General features: G+C 44.4%; 1 protein-coding gene across 1 annotated transcript in view; it reads right to left on the reverse strand.

The window, feature by feature from the left end:
• Positions 1-22,787, reverse strand: part of FBXW7 (F-box and WD repeat domain containing 7) — a 184,698-nt gene extending 161,911 nt beyond the window's left edge. Inside the window, exon 1 of the mRNA XM_084263309.1 lies at positions 22,722-22,787. The gene's annotated coding sequence lies outside the window, so the exon portion shown is untranslated. The remainder of the gene's footprint in view (positions 1-22,721) is intronic.
• Positions 22,788-26,769: the final 3,982 nt, after the last annotated feature.

Below are 26,769 nucleotides of genomic sequence, written 5' to 3' on the forward strand. Positions count from 1 at the left end.
GGGCCAAAGAGCCACCTGGGCATTGAGTGGGTGTATCACATCCCCTGTCACACACTAGCCGCAAGGAAAATCAAACAACAGAATGGCTGCTAAACACAACACTGAGAGCAATTGGTGGTGGGACCCTCAAACACTGCGATACACATACAGCAAAGGCCACCTGGTTAGTTAACACTGGGGACTCTACGAGTAATCAAGTTGGTCTTACCCAATCAAAAATTCCATGTACTGCAGAAGATGTTGGGGAAGACAGTCTGGGTTATATGGCTGGTTCAGACAAAGGTAAATCCATCCATGGGACTGCTATTCTTAAGGACCTGGGTGCACTTGATGCATGATGCAGAAGGCTGGGACAGTCCAATGTGCACCTCAGCAAGACTTGATTTTGGATGAGAATAGCCAATAAATTTAGTTGTATTATGTTAATTGCTAAATAACCTGCCCTTGTATATCACTACAATTTCCATATACCATATGAATAGTATTATGGTAAGAGTCACCCAAATTAATGAAGGATGAAATTTGATGAAGCCAAGCAAAGCGCAGCAATGATAGAACTAGAACTAGCTTTAGCAACTGGCACCCAGCAACTTTCTCAAAATCAACATCTTCAACCTCCAGACCATGAACATGAGGCATGCCATATGCATCCAGAGGTCACACCTAGTGTAGCATACTAACAATCCCACCACACCCCATCTTCCCTGCCCTGAGAGGCTGTTATGACAGTCGGAGCCCAAATTCATGTGCTAAAAGAACTCAATAGACATTTTAGAGGGATGGTCCATAGACTACGGGAATATAGACTAAGGCATGACATAGATGGTATAGAATAAGGGGTGGATAGTGTCCTGCTTTTCAGCTAGGACAGACTTGATATCCACAGGAAGCTGGAAGGGGACACAGCCAGGACAGCTGACCCAAATTAGCCAAAGGGGTATTGCATACCTTATGACATCACACTCAGTATGTAAGGCAGAAGCTGGTCAGGGAAGGGAGATCACAGCTCAGGGACAGGCTGGACAAGTTATATCATGCATCACCTGCTTTACATATTCTTTTATAAATCCGGTTGTTATTTTCCTCCCCCTTTGCTGTCCCAGTAAACTGTGTCCTTACCCAACCCAGGAGTTTTACCTTTTTCTTCTGATTCTCCTCCCCATACCATGAGGGGAGCGGGGACGGGGGGGGGGAGCAGGGAGGACTAAGCAAGCAGCCGCGTGGTGCTCAGCTGCCAACTGGAACTAAACCACACAATTCTACACTCAAGTGACACAGTTCTTAGCAAAACTGGAGGGTCAGCACTCATTTAATAGCATATGCTATTTAATGCAAGCCAACTGCACGGATTTAAGTAGACATCAGGCTATCCCTGCATTTGTGACAGCTGAACTCACAAGAACAACAACTTGGGCCTGGGGAGCTGATTGTTTGGTTTGTTGGTGTGGTCTTTTTCCTTAAGGAGTAGCAGGAAGGATATAAACGCACCTTAAACTTTTACTGTGAAGCTTGAGTGTGTATGTCTCACGTACTGAGTAGGGCAAACACAGAGCCATTCAAGACCTCTGTCTTATTTTTAGCATAACTACTACCCACAGTGCACTATAGAGACATTCTTTTTCTTCTCTCAGCCTTCAACCCCTCAAATAAATCCCCTTTATTGGATTATGGATTAATGCAGCAACTATAGCAGTAAGCTGTTTCCATGAGAGTGAAAAAACATAGGATGTGGACCATAGAGCAGAGTAACTTCTCATTTGGAGTTTGTGGATCTGTCTGGGACATTGCATGCGCTACAGGAAAGCAATACCTATTTTTCATTACATGTGTTTTGAAGAACACCAACAGGACAGAAATTTAGCACCTGCTAAAACAATTCCACAAACACTGAAGGAATTAATATAAACCCCTGTTTTCATTAAAACCTCTCATGTCCCGTAAAACTAATAACTCATTTGAAGTAACTACTTCCATTGAAGAATGCATGATTATACATGGCTTAAAGGCCACATTAATTTAAGAACATCAGAGAAGTTACAGGCTGCCAATTGAATGCAGACTGGTTAACTATTGGTGTTGCTTCTTCTCCACAAACAAATAAAACTGTACTACTCTACTATCATCACCGACTGTGAACCCCTGAAAAATGCTCAGAATACCATTTACCCAAAGATCTTGAAACATGTGGCCAAGTACTCTAGTTTTATAGAAGATAAGGCACATAAAGGAATATTATGCTTTTAAATAAGAGAATCTCTGAGCAAGTCAGTGCAGAAACTAGAAAAAGAAACCCCAGTTCTTCCAACTATCATGCCACCGCACTGTCTACATCTCCACCCCAAAGGACTGATGAAAAAGGCAGCTATGTGAGTTAAAAATAACTTCTGATTAGCAAGGCAGTGATGAAGACAGAAGCCCTATGGAAACCAAATGAGCCAGGCTCACCGAGGGCAGAGCTCAACTCTAAGGATCAGGAAACTGAACATTGTGAGGCCAGGTTAACATTCTGTTCAAATTAAGTGAAATTGCGTTTTCTAAGACAAAAATTTTGTCTGGAGAACACTGTCACAGAAGTACTGACACTACAAAGCAAAAAACCTCTTCTATTTAGCTAAAGTGATATAGCTAAAACGACTAGGCACAGAAGCCCTCCACATGTCAAAAAAACCCAAACAAACAAACAAACATAAAAAATCCACACATAACACCCACACACCCCCCCACCAGAGAACGACCTTCAGAACAAGAAGTTGAAAATATGAGCCCTGATTTAATCTGGTCTACATTAATTAATATGAGATGGTCAAAAAAATGTGGACCGGAGAGAGATTTTAAGGAAGATGGTACTAGTAAATCATAGAATGTTTTGGGTTGGAAGAAACCTCAAAGACCATTTAGTTCCAACTCCCTTGCCACGGGTAGGGAATGTCTCTGTCATTCAAGGAAGGTAAAACAGCCAATTACTGTTTACCTGTGATATACTGAAGATTCAAAGGAGCAGAAAAGTTTATGCCATTCCACAAACCCTCTCTCTCGGCATCATGATAGCCCCATGCTTAAAGACCCAGGCTTGTCTAGCAAGGCCCACCTTGGTTAAACTCCAACTACCCAGTTGCCTCTTAATACTTTGCTTACCTGAAAGAATAGGGTGGTTAGAACTTTTCTCATTTGTAGATGTGAGTTCATTTGGGTGCTTAGCAGTTGTTTGGTTTCCCTTCCTCTACTCCCATGAGTATATTCGATGAACTGTACTGAGTACATTACATTCTGGTGTGTGAAAATATGTAAGTCCCACAGATTTTGTTGATTTTAGTGGGAAGCAAATATTTACCACAGGATGGTGAAGATTCACTGGCAAGATCTGCTTTTGTTCCTTTGCAGGGCCTGGTACCCTGTGATGCAAGTTCACTTACAAAAAGTTTGGCTCTGATCATGAACTTGATAGTAAGGGATTATTAGAAAGCTAAGGAAGAGGGTCAGAGAGAAACAACTTCTACGTAGACTTTCCACTACAGCTGGTGAAGTTCCATCTATTTCTGTATGGATTCCAAAGCACAGCGCTAATTCTTGTCGTATTGCAGTGAATTCTTGAATGATATTCAGAGATTTTACTGTTTCTCTAGAGGCATAGGGTTCTGAGGTATATATTTTGAAAGATGAATATCAAATGCACTCTCCTTACTGCAGATGCAGTGATATCTAAGGGCTAAACAGTACCCATTTTATTGTATGTCGCAGATGGTTGCTGGTTTTAAACCAAACAAATGTTATGTGCCTTCTTTCTTCAATACACACAGATTGTGGGTTGCCATTTGTTATTGAGATGGATATTCTGAAAGTTGACATTGATGGAGAAATGTATAATGAAAAAGCTAACTGCAGCCAACTCTGGACAGTTAGAATTTTGCTATTTGCTTTATTTCTTTATCTTCACTTAATCTATCTTTCCAATGAAAGCTGCATCAGAAATATCAATTTTCTTTCACATATACAGCTGGCATTAGTTGCCACCACATACTCCAGTTACAGATGGTGCAGAGTCATTATAATATCAACACAACCTCAAAATCAGTTCCAAACAGCAGGCTGTTAAAACACGTTTCCACACAGTAGGATGAATGGTTAAAGACTACCAACTATTCAAAGCCACACCACCTCTTACATTCCATTACTCACAGCACTACTTTGGATGTTAAGAACTTACAAATATGTATAGTGTATAGGCAACTCCTGCCTCTGAACTGAATTTCCATGTTGTCTACTTCTACAATAATTTTTATAGTAACCATTATAATATCAAAAACTTCGGATACCTTAATTGATTCTGAACAGTTGTAAGGGCATAAGGTCCCCTTTTAATTTCATACATGGGAGGGGCTGAGGAATACCTGTGAGTATCTGGCAGAAGTGGGCACTAACAAGGCTTTTGGAAGAGGTGGCTCCTTCAAAAATCAGGGCTGATGAAAAAAAAACCCAAAATATTTGAAGACTTATTTGAATAATTACTGAAAAAGCAGTAAAATGCAAAACAAGGGTGAGAAGGCAGAACTGGATGAGCAAGGGAAGAGAGGAGAAAAAAAAACCCCAAACCAACTGTAACCAGGAGATAGCACCAAGGAAAGAACGCACTAAAGAGCAAAATACACCACCTAGCACATGCTGAAAGGCCACAGAGAGAAAGATGAAAAGCAGGGAAGGCAGCAACAAGCAGAGGTAGGAAAGAGGACACCACATACAATAACAACAAAGAACTCCAACCCATCTCCTCATGGGAAGCGGAGGAGAGGAAGGTATTTCCCTGCTCTAAATTTCCTCCATGCAAAACCATGCAAGTTTTATATTAATGGCATTTCAATGCTATAAGGTTCAGAATAAAATTTAAGAAAATCAAAAGCTACTTCCTCTGAATAGCACTGCTAAGCTATAGCTGCTAACCAGAGCACGATGTCCAGTCAGCTCCTCTCTGAACAGGGCTGGCAATCCACAGTCTGAACACATCCTCAGTGCCCTGCTTCTCCTCACTGTATTCGTACACAAGCTCACCCAATCTCACTCCTAGCTTCAAAGGGAAAAAAGATTATAGGGAACAACTGCATCAAAAATGAAATCTAGATAAATTTATGCAATGATTGCTTCACTGTTTGTCACAGTTTCCCCTGAAGAAATTGTCTCAGGGAAAACTTAAGTTTCCTGAGGAACTAGTAACACATTAGGGCACGAAAGTGCTCCATGAGAAAAACAATGATTCCCAACTCTCTATTGTAACACAGGCACACACACCACTACCAACTAGGCCCAACGCTTTAGTGCTGTCAAGCATACAACAGGATCCCTACAACAAAACTCAAAGTGTAACTGAAGTGTAAAATACATTCCAGAAGCTGCTCCCACCAAATGACAGCCAAGTGTCCCACTGCAAACCTGCAAACCAGAAAGCAGCCAGCTCACAGGACGTCTAAGCTGAACTGTGCTCCCTCACCCTAAAGAAAAAAGTATTTGCAGAGAACGGTAGATTGTTCTCATACAGTGCCTTCATTAAAAAGAAAGTTCCTAATCCTTCTAATCATGATTATAACTTCACATGTTATGCAATGTAAATACATTTGGCAAATCTATCCGAATCCCCAGCTTCAACTGCAACATTATTATTCTTCTGGTTACAGGAAAACACTCATCTTTTACAAGTAAAATTCTAAGTTTAAGTGATTTGATAACTCCAAAAATGAGCTGGGAGACTGCAATATCATCCCACCTGATATGGCATCCTTTCATTACACAGACATCAGCTTTGAGAACTAAGTATTGTCATTAGTGAAAGTCCACAGTATCTGACAAGTTTCCTCTGTTTTATCCATATAGGTAGAAAAAAAAACCAGTATTAGCACATTTAAATAAATTATTAGGAAGCAATTTAAGACATAAAACATGGTCACTTAATTCTAACAAAGGCTATGGCTAAGTCACATACGTTAACCACTTAAAACAAACCAGACAATCAATAACAAAGAAATTATTTGAAGACTAATACACTTTCCACTCAGAACTAATTGAGTACCTACTTGATACGCTTCCTTACAGCTACAACACAAATACCTTCTTTCTTTATACACAGGGTCCATGAACAACAGCCTTCAGAAAGTCAGTCTTGCCTTTTCTTGTTTCAGGTGGTTAACTATACTGAACCACCTAGCAAGAAAAACAAGAGAAGAGGTACAGGGTCTCTTGGTTTTTACGTTGCTGAGCTCCAGTCAGAGAGCTGCCCTGCTCTTTTCCCCGCACACTTTCCTTCTTGACAAAAAACTTTTTATTGTGCTTTAACAGAAGGTCAATGGCTATCACTTCTCTACTCTCGCACAATGGTGAATTGAAACAAGAACCCATAGCTGTTTGGACCGACAAAGCAACCAGTATGTCTAAGCCAATAAAGCGATTTGTTCATTAAAGCTACTAATAAAGCAACCTTTTGTTAGTCTATGAAACATCAGAAACCTCATAGAATGCATTTAACTATGCTTTCTTAAAAATCACCAACTCCAAAGTTCTAAAACCTGTTAACTTCTCCACTTCCTTAAACTGATACTAAAAAACCTTAGCACTCACTATTTAAAAGACAGTTAAGTGCAAGGCAAGCTTTCATGCCTATTCAACAGACAACTTTAGACTTTGTCTGATCTGTCATCCCTCCATTCCTCCTTGCCCTCCCCCTCCACTGCAAGGTATCCTCCCCCCACCCCCAAAAGAGCTGAAACTTATCATATGACTTATGCATAGCTCCCTATGTGACACTGACAACCTATAAAAAAAGGCAGCACCATAATTCTGTACAACAACAAAATCACTTAATGAATGCTCTCAGTTTGGATCCAAAGATTCGTTTGGATTTGACAAAGAGAAGAAGTTAGAAGAGCCGTAGTGAGCAAAGATCAAAAACACTTTAAGTACGTGTGTCCACTGCTTTCAATTAAACTAAAGCTGACAAAGTTTGAACTTAATTCCCCTGTATTCAGTGTTGTTGCGTGGGGTCTTGATAACAAGCTGTAACAAGACTATGGCCACAAACTTCTTCCAAGCAAGATCAGTATTTTTGCCATAACACACTTTACCTGTACAGTATCAGCAATCCTTAAAACAAACAAAAAAAATTGAAGTCTCCTCCCTTCCTCATCATTTCTAAATTTGGTTCATTAAAAAGTCAGCTCCATTATACCGTGATGACCGGGGGTGAGTTGGGGGGGGGGGGGGAGAAGGGGGGGAGGGGAGGGGGACAATTGGGAACACATCTTCCCATCTAGTCACCAACAGCCAGGCAAACAACCCAAGCAGATGTAGTTCCTCTAAATCTCTATATTTAAAATCTTTGCAAGACATTTTTCCAACAGTAACATACAGGTATTGTAGCTGCATAACACATTAGCACAGACAATAAAACAAAACAAGATCTAGGGTGGGGGGAAACCCTATGTATACATGATCTGTTGCCCATACTTAACAGTGCAATACCCCTTGTCCTTCCTAGTGGCAAAGGAGTGTAGAAGCAACCTGAAATCATTCTGCGACAATTTCTCATCTGACTCTTTTTGTGAAGCATAGTGCTAACTACTGTGGTTTATATATTCACAACTACACAAGCAAAAACAAATGAGCAAGTTTCACCCTTATTACTCCCAATTTCTCAGGGACAAGATTCCCATTTGTTACACTGGATGTAGCATTTGAATTCTGTGCAGAAGCTCTTGTAAGAGAACAATGGTAAAATATTTCTCCCCACTCAGAGATATTTACAATTAGCCAAGGTTCTGTGCTTTGCTCTTCAGGAAAAAAAAAAAATTAATCTGTATTTATAAAATAAACAGGTCTGCTATCTAGGACCGCGATAGCATGCCTCCCCCTACACAGTGACTCTCACTATCGAGCCACAGATTATATCCCCTGTCTGGAATTAAATGCTTATTCTAACAATAACATTTCAATAGCATGTGAAGCCTTTCAATTAAACAGTTGTCAAGCAGCATGATAAGGCACAGAAAGGCAACTGATAGCTGAAACAAGAGTCATACAACAAGTTTTGCAGTCTTCCTAGCTATTGCCAAGCAAATAGTTAATTAACAAGTAGTCAAGAGGCAAACAAACTACCAGCACATTTCATAGCAAAAACAGACAGTTAATTTCACTTAATTGTAAGTAGTTTCAACCATCTTCTAAGGTTTTCACTTAAAGCTTTTCTCGGACTTTGGAGTCTTTTGCCTACTATTGCACCACTGACATGTGCTGGCAAAGAAAACAGCAGCACAATAACTATTGCGAAGACTGATTCTAAAGAGAGAGTTACACAACACTTTTCCTACATCCTCCTTGAGAGCAGATAAACATGACTTCTAAACAGCAATTAAAAATAAGTTTAAACATAATGCTTTCCCAGTTAAGCCCCCAATTCACATTTTGCTAATTCTCCCTGCTCATACCTGATGAAGTCTTCCAACGATTTTACAGTCAAATGTAAGTTCATTTAGGCTTAAGAAGATTCACAGATCTCCGAACAGAACATGCTGCCTGCTATTTGTGATCAACTGAACTTTGCAGTTTGCTTAGCTTCCAAAACTAATTCTCTGCTTCAGTTCAATTCCTTTCCTCTCATGGTACAAAGTCAATGGAATTTATCTTCCTAAATGACTCAAGTGTACTTGAAAAATCTTGCTCTTCAGAAATTAAATTCCTGCTCTTCTAAACAAATAAATGCAAGCTTAGACTAATGAAAAGTTCCTTGTACTTCTTTAGATTGTGTTATCAATGCAAAACTGACCATTATTTTTGTTCTGTGGCAACAAAAGTATGACAAATTTACATCTGCAGCTACTGATGCAACCAACATTTATGCAGACACCTAGCTTTCCACAGCTGTTCGTACAACTACATTTAAGCATTTGCTTCAATGACTGCAGGATCAGACCTGGATTTCATTTACCTGTCTTCACCTGTACTCCCCAAGAATTGATATGATAGCCTAACATTAGTGGCAACAGAAAATTAAGCACTGAGTTAAAATGCATCACAAGCATCTTCAGGTTTGTCCTCATGATGGTGATAATGACACAAACACAAAAATCATCTATGCTTACTATTTAAAATCAGCTTTTAAAGAAATTCTGTAAGGTACAAGCTATTCCTATCTCAATAAGGCCTCAAGATACAGTTTACAGAATCTATTTATTTTCCTATACATTTATCTTAAATCAGCATAAAGATTTTAGAGGTTTACAGAAAAACAGTAAACACAAAAATAACTTTTCTTCACCCAAGTACTCATATATATGATGAAAATTTTAAAAAGAAGGCTGCCAATGTACTAACACAGCAGATCAAAAGACAACTTTGATTAGAAGAGCCGAATTTTTGTTTGATTTGCCTGGCTGCAACAGTTGCAATACTAACCTAGAACACTTGCTATTTATCATTTCAGAAAGATCCTAGTATACACCAGGGGCCAAACAGCACCTCTCCTTTTGAATTAAAAAAGAAAAAATCAAGCAGTTACTAAAGCAGTATCTGTCTTCTTACAAGGTGTGCATTGTTTCAGCAAAAATTACTGAAGTATAGAAGCACTGATACCTGAAAAATGGTCTCTTCTGGATCAAAGAGCCCAATTTCAGGGGACTAAAAAGTGAGGGACACAAAAAGCTAAGGGTAGTAACTGACTGTTCATCGTCCTTCCAATACCAACACTAGGCAGCAGCTAAAGCAGCTAGGAGCCACCTTCAAAACACAACTAGACAACCTGTGGAGTTTGTTGTGAAAGGATGCAACTGAGATGAAAAATTTACATGGTTCAAGGAGAAACTGGACAAGTTCACAGAAGAAAAATCATTCAAGAGTTTCTGAAAAGACAGAAACAATCTCTGGCTCGGAGACTCTGTGAGCTGAAAGTAGCTGCACAGCAAACACAAACAGAGAAGTATCTAACACTTCTCTTGTTCTCAGTTTTCCCGTGCAAGCACTTACACAGGTTTTTGAGACAGGCTGCAAAGAACTGGGTAACTTCTGGGTTCCTGTACACGATTTTCTCTTTACAGCTGCTATCAGACACAGGATGCTAGGCTGGAAACGTCGTCAGTGTGATCCAGTGTGGCAATTCTTCTGTTTTTAAATTATTCAATAAACACATTTTAAAACAGAACAATCCAATTAAAACATAGAAAAGTTATTTTAATGTTTGGATCCCAAAACTTCTAGCTTGATAAAACATATTTAATTCAAACATTTAATGAGCTTGACCTTTCGTTCAAAGTATTAGTTAAAAAGTTATTACACCTCTACCAGAATAACATTACTGATTATTCTCCACCAAAACACTCACAGCAGTTTCATAGCTTTGCCTCCTACACACTGTGTCTGAGCAAGCTCTTAGTGGGCAGCAGAATGGTCTACTACCAGGACTAAGTCCTGGCTGCCATTTTTTCTCCTCAGCAAAGCTGAATGACTCACCCTGGGTTGGGTCTGCAGGTTGTTTTCCTTCCTGAAAAGGGATACAAAAAATAGATTGAAGAACAATTCATAAGTGCCAGCCCTTTGACTAATTAGGGAGACCTCTGTATTCCTGTTTGCTCCATCTCCACTTCACATCTTGCAGTGTCTGTGATCTCAATTCAAGACCTCCCAATCCTACACTCAAAGTCTAAGAAGGTATAACCTGAGCACACACGTCTCAGCTGCCAGCACTCCACTACACAATTTAGGGGAGCGGAACAGAGCTAACAAACCTAAACCACCAACATCCCATTTGGAGTAAATGTTGTCCTTTTGTGCTTTCTCATTTTAGTAGCAGAAATCAGAACTGGGTTACATCCAGAGGAGCAACAGAAAAAAATCATTTGTGACTATTATAAAATTACATTAACCTTGTACTAAAAATACTTAATATTAGAATGTGAGAAAACTTGCCTACATTTAAAAGGCCCAGTAAATAAGATTTAGTGTGTTACAAACAAACAAGCCTTTGATCCATCAGCAAGCTAGCTGAAACAATTGTTTAGAGAATGCTATTGTAAAACCAACCTGTGTATGTATCAGAGAATACACACAGCACGGTTTCTGCAAAGGAAACTGCTTTTTTTTTTTGCTTTTTTTCTTTTTTTTTGCTAGTAGCAAACTAAGGAGAAATAGCTGAAAAACATTACTTTCAAAAAGTCTCAAGAGACCATGAAATAAAATTAATGTTGGTGTTAGAGGAAAACATTATTTGCATTTAGATGCCAGCAACAAAGCCTCAAAAGACAAAACAGTAAGTGGTCTGTTAACTTACAGAAAAGGGTTAACAGCAGGAGGCCAGGGTTCCCCACTAGAACTGCTTCACCTCATGGTCCAGAAAGCAAAAAGTAACAAAACTCCCATCAAAATTATTACGGTTAAGAGAAGGAACTGTAAGAATTTCAGATAGTCTAACCAACCTAGATGAAAAAGAGAAATATGCGACAGGCAAAATAAGCAACTGACAAGGCACTACACGTCAAAGCGAATATTCTACTCACCAACTTTCTGGATTTTAACAGATTCAGGGAGAGACAGGTGGATAGTCCACTGAAGAATGATACTCAGTTAAGAAAAAAGTTAGCTTGTGTATACAATGTTCTGGGAAACATTAAACTTGGTACCTTACAAACTGAATACAACATTCCAAGTAGTCACTTTGTAAAGCATCAGAAAGACCAGGAATGTTAACTGTAACAGAGATGCAGAGTAACACACGGGAAAAGGTATTAAAAAAACCCTAAGAACTTTGAGTTCAACTGAAGTTTAACAGGAATATATTCGACTAAGCTATAGAGTTAAAACATCATGAACAAGGTAAGACTTCACTATGAAATTCATGATTAATACAAGACATTGTGTTTCCATGCAACAATTGCTCAGATCCACAAACATGGTTAAAAAAAAAAAATCAACAAATAAAATCACTTAAACTATAAACCTAACATACTTTTAAAAAGGATTATGTGCTGTCTTAAATGGCATAAGCTGTAAAAACCGTTAAGGCAGATCTTGAGAAATGGTGAACTACTGAAAAGTTTTATACCTGAAACTTCCCAGTGGCACTACATACCTGTCCAAGAAGCAATTCTGAAAAGAAAGAAAAACACATGTATGTCCCATCATGAAATCCTAATTCTTTTCTGGAGATGGTAACTAATAGAGAGCAGCATAAAAGTTAAAACTCTCAGCTCTACAATCTGCAGAAATCTTGAATGTGACGTTTTCCCCCCCTGCTTTGGGAGCAGCCAGCATACACATAGCAGCTCTGCAAGAGTCACAGCACCCGCTGCCCTTAGCCCAGCTAGCAAACTAAAAACAGCTTGGTGGGTTATACGGGGAGTAGCACGGTAGTCAGACAGCAAGATCAAAACATACTGTGATAAGGGAGGTGACCCAAGATATTGGGACAGTAGTGTCACTGCGGTGATGGGATACAGCAGCAGACAGAGGATACAAATCCACAGGAAACTAGGTTCTGTTAGCTTTGCTGCTCAAAGAACAATTTGTTTCCCTTGTGTTTTACAGATTTGAATACTAATACTACTGCACACTGTAGCTTTGATCACTGTGTTAAACGTAGCTCTACTGAATAAAAGGATTAGTTTGTCCAGATTGGCACAGCTATGACTGTGATATGAAGAGAACTCCAGGGAAAAACCTTTGAAGATCAAGTGCATGCTCAGTTTTGTGGGTTGAACTGGCAGTAGTAGCTGAAGGTGGTTTTTGCCACACATACAGTTTACAGTCTAAGGCATATGACAATACTTCTGCAGCTTCTATCTGCATTATAAACATTTTTAGATTACTTAAATTTGTCTTTCTGTTAAAAGGGGCAATCCCACTCTCCCCTTACCAAAAGGCTAAGAACGCAGGCAGCACTAGCCCTCACAATGGTGAGCAACCAGCTGTATTTGAGACACAGACAGCACAACAAAAACCCAAAAGGGGGTGAAAGGGAGCAAAATCAGGGTGCAGCACATACTCCACGCTGGCTTCAGCAGATCATCAAACCACAACCACTAGGTTTCAGGGCATGGTTAAGCTGATCTAATGGCCAGTCAGTACCCAAAGGATTCGCCACCAGCTGTGCATCCCCTGTGCCAGCTTCAATCCACATCCCATGTCATACTGAGCCAACTTCATTTGATTTTTAGTTCCCTTCTCACTAAATTCAGGGAGGCAAAATAGTAGAAAACCAACAGCACAAAATTAATTACCAGAAAGTCAGATTAAATCAATAGCTAGCACAGGAAGAGCTTGGGCATGAGAGAAGCTGTTTGGAATCGTTCCTTTTGAGCAGCAACTAAGCAGCAAAAATGCAACATGAAATGACAACCCTGCAAAGGACAAGTGAATATAACGTCTCAGGAAACTCTGGCCTTTGCAACACATTCAAAAAGACTTTATGAAAAAGGTTAAATTGTTTTAATTTTCTCTTTATTAATCTTTTGCTAGGTCATGCCTTACCTCAGCAATCAATTTCTTTCCCACCACACTGCAGTGTAAACAAACAATAGGAAAAAGAAGGACCAAAACCTTAACATTTCTTTTGTGCCACCAAACAAGCTTTTGTTTTTCCAGTCATTCCCAGCACCCTTTCGAAAGGTTCCCACAGCCCTTGTAAACAACATGCAAGCTGAGCGGGATGACTGTACCTACCTCCTACATAGGCAGCCAGCAAGCACAGCATGTAGCTCCCCTACCTAGGCAGCAGCACATCCAGCCCATGACATGGGACACCACCCACTTCTACCCTTCAAACAAAAAAACCCTGCCTGTGCTCCTGAGTCACACTGAGTGTTATCTAGTGCTCCCGCCAGGCACAGCCAAACATCAGTAATGACTGAGCTGAAGTTTGACCCTCGGTTATTTCAGTATCAGCCCACTTCTTTTCTGTCACATATCGGGAATTACTTGATTTCAAAATAATCAAGTGTAACAGCATTCAAAGGACAAATAACAACAAAACAATTTGTGAGATTTACCATGGCAATAAGCTATAAAGCTGGGAATACAACACAAAACCCGAAATGAAGAAACAGTATGTCCTGGAAACAAGTCAAATATAACTGAATGTCAAAGTTGTTTGCTACAGCAAGCCATGTCTGAGAACCACCCCTGTGTCAGTGCGCTGTCAGGTACATAAAACTTTGAAAATTGAGTTAAACATCTAGACCAGCTAAGGAATTGTCATTAAGGAGATAATCAGGGTCATTAACACAAACACACTTCTGTATTACAGGCCTGAAAAATGTAAAGTGCAGACAACTGTCTATTACTGCTCACCTAAGATTGCCCATGTGAGATGGTCTTAGCAGGGCCTATTTCACAGGTATTATCACTTCTCTGAAGACACATGATGACAAAACGTAGTTAAAATTACTGCTGTGTTATTAAGGGGCTACCAAACTTTCATGCTACCCTCGCCATGTTTCACAGACACAAAGCAGCCGGCTGTTCAGGACCACATGCCATACAGCTGGTACTGCAGAGCAAGCCCAGGGCAAGACAAAGTCCAGCACCCTGGGCGTCAAGCAGTGACTGAGCCCAGCTTTTAACCAGACCAGAGAGCACACACACTCAGAATCCACCTGCTACCATCGGTAGCACGCCATCAAAGCAGAGGGGTAAAACTGCCCCCTTCTACCCGAGGCTTGTCACAAGGGTATGCATCTCCCCCCTCTTGACTACACAGAGAAGCTAAAACATGCACCAGACAGGCAGTCTGGAATGGGAAGGATGTGCAGCGGGTAGAATCATAGTCTCCCTTCCCCAGGACTCTCATAACAAGTAGCATGTTAGAAGAAAAACAATTCCCAACCATGGTGTCCCAAACAAGCTGATTGTTTCAAATTCCATCTTGTTGCAATATCCAATACCTAGATACCTGCTATCTAGGTATGTGGAGAAAGAAACAGGGACAAAAATTTTCAAGCTGGGGGTAAACAAAAGCAAAAAACCCAGCCCACAGCCATTTTACCCTAGTGCCATTTAAAGGATGCCCTCAAGATCCATAAAAACTGTCACTATTGTACTCCACAGTGAAGAAAAAAGTTACCTGTCATCGCAGGGATCCACCCACTCACAGAAACGCCACAGATCTGAAGACATACTCATCAGCTCTGGCAACAACAGAAGAAACTGCCACAGCAGAACTCAGAAACAAATGCTACAAATAACTTAGATGTGGCTGCCGCCAGACTCACAGTTTCAGGGCCCTTCTCTATTGTGCTAGAATATCTCTTGCTTTGAGCATCATTGCATGAATTCAAAGAAAATGACAAGTTATTAACAGCAGGAGCTGCTTGTTTGCTGTCAACAAACTGCATGTTTACTGACCACTTCACCTAAGGTCAGGGCCATAAGTAACACTCGTACAAAGACATTCAGTAAACCAAAGGTCTAGCCATCCCACCTTTGATAGAGACTTACAACCATGCCATACGTGGGACCACACTTGCCACAAAAGATGACTAACATTACTTGAGATACCTGAATCTGCAGTTGTAGCTTTGGTTATCATTACTAAGTGGTGACAGCCGTAAACACTAAAGAAAATATGCTTTCAAAAAACAGCTTTACTAGGCTATGGAGAAGGCAACAAAAGCATGTACTCACTATTGTCAGGCTTAGCAAAGAAATGCTAGATTTCGCAGCCACTGCAATAGCTAGCGAGCAACTTCTCAAGCATGAGCTACGTTACAATGCTGAAAGGCTTGCACTTGCCAGGGAACACACTGAGCAGCTTGCCCTCCTAAAAAGGGAAGTTGGGAAAAAACTTGAAACCCTTTCTTCCCCATTGGCTTTGGCTTGTGCTGTTTTGGGCTTGTCAGTCATTTAGCAAGACAAGCAGCTTGTCCTGAAGTAGCCTGTTTGCTTCTTAAAACATTGTGACTATTTTCATTCCTGCAGATATATAAGGACACATATAAAGTGTATCACACATTTTACATAGACAACAATATCCTTTCACATGCAGTTCGTGATACATCAAACAAAGCTTCACCTTAAAGAAAACATGATAGACTTTATCCTTAAAAACACATGCTCCAAAAGTATTTGCCAGCATCTGTGAGAACACAGAGCCAATGTGCAACAAGGACATAATGCCAGTCAAAGAGAGCAGAGATAAGCAGATTCTATCAACACCATGCACCCTGGGTTTGCAGTTTCTGTCCTGCAGAAGTTCAAAACAATTGCCACAACCTACAACACAAAGCCACAGCTGAGTAACCCTAACTCTGCATGACAGAGTTCGAGAGTACTTCATTCCATCACAAAGACCCCCCAACACTCCATGTGCAGTCAGCTCTCCACCACTATCCTTAAGCTCTCTGATAATCCCATGAAGGGAATATGTCAGGGAAGTCTCCAGTATCCTGGACCACATCAAGGTCTCCTCCCACCTTCCTAGCTATCTACCCAAAGCAACATTTCTAAAGGAAGAAGTGCTCAAGGAGGAGCACAATGAGTTTTAACATCAGTCCAAAAGGCTGTGGGACTGGGAAGGGAACACAGGAACAAGGATAATGATTATCCCATAATCAGTTTAGGTATCTAATTTTCCAAGAGACACCAGTGCATAAAGAGGGGGACCAGGGAGGGGAAAGAACGAACCCACAATTACGACCCGGGATGCTGCAGTGACAAGACTCCTTGATCAAGCTTTAAGGAGAGTCTAGGTGAAACTATTGCAACTCCTCCTCCCTGCAGCATCCCTTTCCCCACAGCTCCAGCTCCACAAGGCCAGGTCTCAGCACAACACACACACACCTCTTGGCTCCACCCGTGGTCACCTCTCCTGCCTTGGTAAGGAGGCAAATCTCATGCCTTGAAAGTGCTGCTTCAGCAGTACGCCCTGCCCACTGAATACACTTCTCCCTAGACTGCCCACACTGAAGAGCTCACAGACTTCTCAGCGCTCCTTATCCAGAGAAGCCACAAGCAGCTCACACCATCCATATTACTGAAAGGTTTTCAGGAAATCAAGCACTTCAAAGCATTCACATTTTGGACAACTTAGAATAGTCAGTCTTAAACAAGGAAGCATTACTTTAAGGTTAACTACCTCAGAGCTGTCCCTATGCTACAAGCAGTCATGAAATTTCAGGTCACGAGACAAAACTGAACTCAGTCAGGCCAGCTTAGCCATACCCTACCTACTACAGGTTTCCTGGAGACTGCAGCTGCTAGAAAGCAGTCTTGTGTGACCAGTCAGAAACACAGATGGAGCCATTTCAGGAAACACATTTCTCCCCAAACATCCCAATGACATCAAGGGCACATCAAAAACATGAATGAGCATCATAACAATATATTTGGGTTACAGAATCTGAACAGTACTTTCAAGCTCCTGTGGGACTATTAAGGGGAAATCATTTTTTTTTTAAATACAGTTTGAGGTAAATAGCATTACAGAAGATATCATACTGGTACAATTATCCATTTTCAGGTCTTGTCTCTGGTCAAAAAACTAGACAGATGTTACTAGTTCATGCTGCAATTGCCACTGCTGATCACACTGGAGGGATTTAGGAGGGGAAAATAAGAGCCATTTGACAGCAAATCTTGCTTCTGTAGCTACCTGTGAGCATGTACCTGCTTATAATTGAAAGTAGCTCTGAGAAGGATTTGCAGGTGTTGGTGGATGAGAAGCTCAATGTGGCCTAGCAACACACGCTTGCAGCCCACAAAGCCAACGACATTTTGGGCTGCATCAAAAGAAGCATGACCAACAGGTCAAGGGGTGATTCTGCCCCCTTACTCTGTGGAAACCCCACCTAAAGTATTTCATCCAGCTTTGGGATCCCCAATACAGGAAAGATACAGGGATGTTAAAGCAAATCCAGAGGAGGGCCACAAAGACGATCAGAGGGCTGGAGCACCTCTCCTATGGAGAGAGGCTGACAGAATTGGGTTTGATGAGCCTGGAGAAGAGAAGGCTAGGGGAAGGCCTTCTAGTACCTAAAAGGGGACTACAGGGCCTCCAGAAGGCTGGAGAGGGACTATTTATCAGGGACCATAGTGATAGGACAAGGGGTAAGGCTTTTAAACTAAAAGAGGGGGAAGCTAAGTTCGACATAAGGAAGAAACTCTATACTGTGTGGGTGGTGAGGCCCAGGCACAGATCGCCCAGAGAAGCTGTAGCTGACCCCTCCCTGGCAGTGTTCAAGGCCAGGCTGGATGGGGCTTCAGGAAACCTGGCCTACTGGAAGGTGTCTCTGCCCATGGCAGGGTGGTTGGAATTGGGCGGTCATTTGAGGTTTCTTCCAACCCAAACTATCCTATGAGTTTGTAATTTATTAAACTACCACATCAGAATTGTGCCAGCAAAACAAAACATACCAGCACTCCTCACCTTCCAGTGTGAAGCCAACCAGCTCAGCTCAAGATGCAGGCAAAGCTTATCTGAGCTAAGCAAGGCAGAATCACAGAATCGATTCACAGAAGGTAGTTTTGGACAATAAGGACTATTTCACACGTGCCCTCTTAACCAGCTGAGCTGTGGGTGTGTTTTCTCTAGGCAATGGTAACATCCTCAGTTGTCCCAGCAAAGGGGAAAAGATGTCTCCTAGCATGTGAGGACACAACATCACGGAAAAAATACACTGTTTTGCCCTTGTAAGAATAACTGGAGTTGTCTCAGAAAATACAGAGAAAACAAAATACTGAAGAGCTACTGAATAGCAAAGACCTAACTGTTTTGCAAAGATGAACAGTCTTGATGAGATGACGACGTAGTTTTTGTCACAAACCAGATTGAATGCAGTAGTTCTTTTTCGTTCTGATATTCCTTATGTTCGAAGTACCTGACCCTGAAAACAAAGTTATAATACTAAATGCATTATGCTTCCAAATTTAAATTATTTTGGTCTGAAATCTGCTATTTAAAAGTAAACATTGGGGGAGGGGAGAGAAACATCAAAACAAAAGCCCCATGAACAGTTATTGTTCTTCTTCTTGAAGCATAAACTTCAGGAATTGTGGGCTGCAAGTGGAAGTGCTTACAAGACAGATCATATCCACATCACTGACAAAAAATTTGTGATTATTTATCAAAACACACTAAACTGCAATGTATACACAGATACAGGATGAACACTGGAGTGGCTGATCAGAACTGCCAGTGGAAAAAACTAGGCAGGATTCACTACATCAAAATAGAATACTTGCTCCCATTCCCTGTCCAAGAAACGTTCCCACACAAGTGAGCCACAATGTCTTGCATATGCAAAGTCCTCAAAGGACAAAGCAAATGCATGCTTTAATATTTAAGCTACCACCTAATCAAGCCATTATGTTCATTTACTGAATCAGTCTGATCAGAGAACAGAGCTAAAAAATTACCACTTCATTATTTTACCCATAATCTATGCAAGGGACAGCTATAAAGCCATGTTTCATTTCATACTGAACATAAAATTGTGACAGGTGAGGGGCGGACAGGGATCAAGCATTCCTCCTCCGTCCTCACATAGGGATTACAAGGTATGCAACACAGCTGATGAACTCAAATTCAAAACAAGTCAGTATGCCATGAATTGCCCACTCTTCCCTCAAAGCCACCAAACACCCAAAAGGAAGCCACTAAGAGTTGCCAAAGTCATGGAAATGACACAGCCCTACAGCACACACTGATGGCGACTGGAAGGGTGTTCTGGGACAGGCCCTTGTAAGCACAGAGTGCTGACTCCAGTCTTCCACAGACATCTACTGGTGACCACCAAGAGACAAGCATACCGGGCTACACTGGACTTTGATTTAAGCCAAACAGCTCATGCAGTAAACAGTGGTTGTACCAACACAACACAAGACTATAAAGTTTGTTAACAATAAGTTAATTTCTACGCTTATATGGTTCTAGGTGTTCATCAGACAAATATCTGAAGGCTTTGCTCTAGCAAGCAGCCATCTTAAAGTCCGTAGAAGTGATCCTGGAAAACACATTTTGTCTAACCTGTGAATACAAGGAGCATTTTGGTAGAGAGCCATCCATCAGCTTCCACAAATTAACTCAATCTCAATACTTTCTGTCATGGAAGAGCACTTTCAAGCGCAATTACATGTAATCCTCATCATCTCTTTCAAGAATTACCCGATATACATAGCCCACGTAAGGCTGAAGCAGCACTGCAGATGTCTCTATATTACTTTTCTTTCAAATGCAACATAAATGTCAGTGAATGAGCACGTGATCTGCAGGAAACAAAGGTCCAGAAGATTAAACAAGTTCATTAAATATGGCCTGAATTTAAAACATGCTGACCAAAAGATACTTAACTAATTTGGTTTACTTTAAAGAGGCAGAAGAATAGCATTCCTCTCTGTTTAGTAACATTGCCAGGCCTAAACCATCACAGACCGTTCCTTTCTTTTACTGATTCAGAGACAACAAATTCCACTGAAGTAATTAACAAAACTTTTGCAATGTACCACGCTCGTACATAATGGGGGGAAGTAAAGGTAATTTGTCAGTCTAAGAGTCTAAAGATAAAAACACTTTCCCTAAACTAAGAAGCTACTTATTACAAAAGCTGCTCTAACAGTTAATGCAGAAGGATTTCACATACTTTCTGATAAACATTTATGCTTCCAAACAGACACCGCTGTGACAGCACATTATTCAGCTTGAGCAAAGGAACTACACTGATCAGATGTAAGCTACAACAGGAGGAAAAACTTAAACCTTGACAAAAATCATTTTAATACCATAAAGCGATATATCTTGTTGAGGTACTTTATGAACCCCAACACCAACAAGTGCCATCCAGAGACAGAACCAGGCTGCCATTAACAACGGGATAACAATGGAGCGGGAAAGGGCAGATTTAAGTTTGGAACAAGGAAGTGACATAAAACCAAGTGCAATCACAATGTAGGAAAAAAAAAAAAAGGGCAAGGTGCATTTAGCTCCCATAGATATTAAATACAGCAGAACACTGACCACCTCCTTAACACTATGGCCAGAGGAGAATGCAAGTTCCTTTCCTGACCTCCTAGTTCTGGGGCCAAGAAAAGCAAAGACTAAACCAAATGGAGAGATCAGCTTCTTTTACCCCCCTTTTGAAAACAGCAGCGATGACAGGAAGCTTAAGATACAGAGATATTTTGGTCTAAGTAAGAGCATTCTTACCTGTCAGAATACTTGGTCTCAAAATACACCATGAAATATCAAGTGCTTCATCCACCTTTGAACTTCCTACTGATGTCTAGGTTTTCCCCAGTTTTCAGAGGCTGTTGCTTTCCCAATGGAACAGACAAGTACACGGTTGGGAAACAGTCTGAAGGTACTCTCAAATGCAGAGCTCAAACAAACTGAAGCAGAGAGCGAGCACACAGCACTGTAATTGTCAAGTACAGAGTATTCATTCACACGCATGCATTTTAGACCTTCAGCCGCTGTACATTTCTGCTACGTTTTAGCTTTTGCCTACTTCCAACTCCACCTGGTAAAGAACAAGCAGAAGAGCAGGACCTTAGCAAGTGACCCACAGGATGTTCACAGCCTGTTTATTTTGCTTTTAGTGAAGAGCCAGACAAACCCTACAACTTTTCCCTTCAAAGTCTTTCTAGACTCCAACCAGAGATGTGGAGGAAGCAGTGCTGAGGCTGGACTCATGCAGAGAATTACGATTTCTGGATCTATGTCTGACACAGTCTCACCAAATACCCACCACTGAACCTCTTCACACGAAGCTACGCGTTCTAGAAAGTTTAACTCCTGAGTCGTACGATTTAACACTGACAGTGAGAAACGTGCCTTCCACGGCTTACTACTGCGGTGGCGTTTCCTTCAGCCAAACAGCCTGTTAAACCCAACCTAAGCCTCGCTGAAGCTTTCGCTCAGAAGGAGACTCCGCGTGCTGCAGAACCGCTACAGCGCGAAGCGAAACAGCCCCCGGGACAGAGCCCCGCTCCCAGCCGAGACCTCCGGCGCCCGGCCTCGGGGAAGGTGTGGAGCCAGGGCAGGAGCACTCGCCCGTGCCCCGCGAAGAAGCAACTTCTCCGATAAACAGGAAGAGCCAACGCTACTCCGGGCTCCTCAGCTGCACGAGAGAAACGCTCTGCCTGAAAAAGCGACTCCTTCGCAGCGTTTCCCCGTGACAATAAGCGGCGTTTTCCCACCCAAGTGTTATGCAAACGAGCAGGCAGGAGACAGCCGCAGGGTCTATTTAGGAGCCACTCAACCCTTTAAAGGAAAAAGGCCAAAAACCGCCCACCCACCCACCCGGGGGGGTGCGCGTGTCCGAAAGCCCCACGGCTTCCCGCGCCGCGGCCGTGCGCTGCGCTCCCCGCCCCGCACAACTTTCCGCCCCGGCGGTTCCGCTCGGCTCTCGCGGCGAGGGCGGAGGGGTCCCGAGCCCTTTAACCGCCCGCCGCCTTTGTTCGCAGGGGCCGGTGCGCCCGGGCAGCGCCGCGGCGGGTACAAAGGGGGCCGCAGAAGTTACGGAGGCGACCTCAGCCCTTCCCGGGGGGCGGCGGCGGAGCTCCCCGGCGTCCTCGGCCCGCGGCGGGCGGGAGCGGGGGGACGCCCGCCCGCGGGGCACCAGACCGTGTGCAGCCGGCAACGTGAGCCGCATGGGAAGCGGCGGCGCCGCGCCCCCCCGGCCGGGCCCCCGCGTGCTCCACCGGCGGCCCCGGGACGCCCAGCCCACCCCCCCCACCCCCTACCCCCCCCTCCTCCCGCTCACACTCACTTTTCGGGACGGGCTCCGCTGGGGTCTCCCTCCGCTCGCGGCGCGAACACCTTCCCGCCGGCGAAGTGATGCCGGCGGCGAGGCGGAGCCCCCGGCGGGAGGGGACCCGCTGCCCCGGAGCTGCCGCCGGGGGCCAGGCGGCTTCAAGGGGGCAGGCGGGTCCAGCCCCCCCCCCCGGCGGACTGCGGGCAGGTGGTCCTCGGGGCCGCTCCCCCCACCCCCGGCGGCTGCGGCTGTCCCGGCGGCTCAGGTGCGCCGCCGCGTCCTCTCACATGGAGCCGCCGTCTCGCCGCCCCTCGCTGCCCCCAGGACCGGTCCCCGTGCCGTCGCCGCCGGCCGGCTGGCGAGTGGCTCGGGCCGCGGCCCCCGCCACGCTCTCCCTCTCATGCACTGCGGGCGCCGCCGGGCCCCGGCTCCAGCGGCGGGGCGGGGGGAGAGAGGGGGGGAAAGCACCGCTAGGGCCCCAGCCGGGCGGCGCGGGGCAGCCGGGCGGCGGGGCTCGGCGCCGCGGCCGCTCCGCTCTCCGGCATGTGGGAGCGGCGGCGCTGGACGGCGCGGCGGGGCAAGGCCGGGCCGGGGGGCCGGACAGGGGAGGGGGTCAGCGGGCAGCAGCGCCCCGGGATCCGCTCGTTTCCTGCGGCGCCGGGAGGGGGCGGGGAGGGCGGGAGGGGGCGGGGAGGGCGGGCGAGAGAGCGAGCACGGCGGCGGCGCGCGCGGATGACAGCCGTAACCCGGCAACAGGCCCCTCCCCGCCCCCGTGCCGGCGCGGAACGATGACGCCACGGGATGGCAAGGCGGGGCCGAGCAGGTACCGCCGCGGCCGCACGGTTCAGCCCGGGACAAGGGGGCGGTGTCGCGCCGCGGGGCCGGCCTGCGCGCAGCCGCAGCAGGCGGCCTCGGCGCGCCCCGCCCCCTCGGGCCGCGCGGGGCGGGGCGGGGTAGCTCGGCGGTGCAGCCGGGAGCGGGACGGAGGGGACACGCACGTGACGTCAGGAGGGAGGGGAGGGCGCGAAGCCCTTGCCCGCGCGCACCCGTCCCGGCGGCGAGGAGAGGCGGGCGTTGTCGTTGCCATAGCAACGGCCGCTGCGAGCGCGGGCAGAGCCGCTTCCGACGGCCCTGGGGTCGGGCCGCTCCCTGGCCGCGGCCCGTCTGGCTCCGGCGGGCAGCGGCGGCAGGAGGTGTCCGACACGCAGCCGCCCTTGCTGCGCCCTTGGCTGCGCGGGTGCAGCCGGGGCCCGGACGGGACCCTGTCCCTCTGCAGCGCCGCCGAGCTCGGCCCCGGGGTGCTGGTTGCACAGGCCCTGCTCGCCTGCAGGGTGACGCAAACACGCGGCAGTTAGAGAGCACCTAACGCTTACTGCGGCGCCGAGGCCGTCACATGGGAGCTCTGCCTGGGTTCCTTGCGTGCGTGACGCAGGAGATGCGACGCCATTCATCGAACACAGGAAAAAAGAAAACACTTAATTGCCGCTCGTTAAGTGCGTGGGACGGCTGCTCGCAGCATCCAGCCTTCGCACCGAGGAGAGCTGAGGCCGGGGGGGCATAAAGTCGTATTTGATCCTGTTTCCATCATAAAACATACACATGGGAGCCAAATTACTCATGTACCTTATTTCGGCATTTCCTACCTTTTCTCTGCCCTGCTAATGCACCCCCAGGCAGGCTGTGAGCTGACAGTAGCTGCTCCATCTGACGTCAGCTCTGGGGCAGAGGCTAAGCACCACTTGTTGGTCCGTTGGCTTCTTCCCATCTGCTCTTGAGTTCTAACACTACCTCTTCTTCTCCCATCATCATATGGTGGATGTTTCTCATAACCTCATGAAACCGGGTGTTTGAGCCTACACAAGTCTCCAAGCCTGTCCCGTGTCCTTGCTGGCATAACGCAGCAGAGGAGCGTTCCCACTCTTCAGAGCTGTAGCCAGGTCCCTTCCTCATCAGCTGGAGCTCCACACCTCAGTTGCTGCCCAATTTAGGCTTTTTGTCACAATTTGGCAAGGGGATGCTTTTCCAGACAGCACACTCTTTCACCAGCAAGCCCTGCTTCCTCACAGAGCATCACTCTCCTCTCCGACTGAATGGCAACACAGCTCCACAATGCAAAAATACGTGTTCAGTCATTTAAACTTCGTATTCCTGGAGCAGGCAGGAATTAAAGTCTGCACGAGTAGCCTAATTTTAGTATTTTCACCTTGGTAAGTTGTTTTCTCCCCACAAGTTTACCAAATAGCATGGCCAGGGTGGGTGGCGGGGGGTGTCCCCTCTATGAAGGAAATAGCAGTGCTGAAACTTTCTCATCTACAGTATGGATCCCTGCTGCTTGAGCTAGGAGATCGGAGGTCTCTCCCCACAAACCTTACTCACCATCAGGGGTTACTAGTTCCCGCTTCTCAGACCTATCCCTTATTCTTCCAGCTTTCCATTTCATTGTGGTGCTCTCCCTCTGCCAGCCAAATAATAGATGTACGTATAGATCAGACGTATCTGGGACACTAATGCTGAGTACCCATTACTTGGGAGTGAAGGAAGAAGCTGGCTGTCTAATCAGTGTAGATCACTGACGATGGCTGCTGCCTCACTCAAGATCGCTACTCTGCCAGCACCGATGATAATGCCCAGACTGTATGTGGATTTAATGAAAATGTTACGAGTTTTTATTAGTTACAGATTAAAATGGTTCAGCGCCCAGCCGTTAATGGACACGTGTTCACGACTGACTGTACTCCAAACAGTAGGGATAAAAATAGCAATCCTACTGCCGATCAATGCATTGGCAGAACTAAGCGGGGAGATTAACAGTGTTGTGTGCCAGACTCTAATGCCACCACATACTGTCTCAATAAAACTTACTTTTAAAATAAAACATAGAACAGTTTTAAGCAGAACTGCTTTATTTTCAGCATACAATCCAGTGGGAACACAAAAGAAATCCTTGCCAGGGGCTATGACTGCACACAAAGTAGTGACAGAGCTAGAGAAACCCTGTTTTTAAGCACTGTCTGGAGGCTGAAGGGATACCTGCTGGCTGGATGTATTTTCTTCCTGTAGCGTTGATGTTGACGGACTGCCATCTGTGCAAGAAGTTGGCATCAAGCTGAATGGCAAAACTGCAATCTATCATGTGGGTTTCTTACTACACGTAAAATGCACGTGTAAGAAAAACTGCACTGAAACACATTAAAACATCCACATGACCTTGGTAACTGGAAAGATTACACGCTGAAAAGCATAGAAAAATTAGATGGTGATTGGAAAATGTGAGTTAGCAAGGAGAAAGAGGGCACATGCATTAGTAGCAAATCTACAAGAAAATTGTTATCATAGAGGAAAGCTGACCTTGTATTGTACTATGTCATCTTTAAAATTACATAAATAATAAAGTGAAATAACCACATGAAAGGAGCAAATTCAAATACTGCACCACCATTTTAAAAATCTGATTCATTTGCCCATATTTCTGGTTTTATCTGATGTCTATGATAAATTTTGTAAGCTTGAAGTGCTGTTTGCAGATAAAGGGAAGCGTGAAGGATTTCTTTGTCTGGGTAAACACGGACCCTAATGAAGTTATTGCTGAAGGAGGCCTTCTGTACAAGGTTTACTTCATTTTGACTAATGCAATTTAAACTCACATCCTTACTCTTTTTTTTTAAGGACTATTTACCGTGTTTACAGATAGCAGTATCCTACTGGCTTGCAGTGCTGTGCATCACACCGCCTGCAGAAGCGAGAATGGAAACTTGAGTGCTGTCTCAGGCGAATGCTTCAGCTTCTCTAACCTGCCTGTATCCGCGGCTCCACATGTCAGGATTTGGGGAGGGGGAGGCAGGCAGCCCATGCATTGGGGTCACAGGTGGTACATACCTGGCATGGGGAGGGTTTCTGATGCAGGGTTGGCTGCCAGAGAAACAGACCCTTTAGTGAGACTCTTGTGAGAAAGGAGTCCCATTAGACACTAAGTCCTGGGTTGCAGCATGGTGCTTAGCCACATTTTGGATCTTCCCCCCACCTCCTGCACCAAAGGCAGGTCAGAGCTCTGGGGAAGCCGTGC

Source organism: Gallinula chloropus (genome assembly GCF_964237585.1).
Source record: "Gallinula chloropus genome assembly, chromosome: 4".
In the NCBI taxonomy this organism is placed as follows: Eukaryota; Metazoa; Chordata; class Aves; order Gruiformes; family Rallidae; genus Gallinula; species Gallinula chloropus.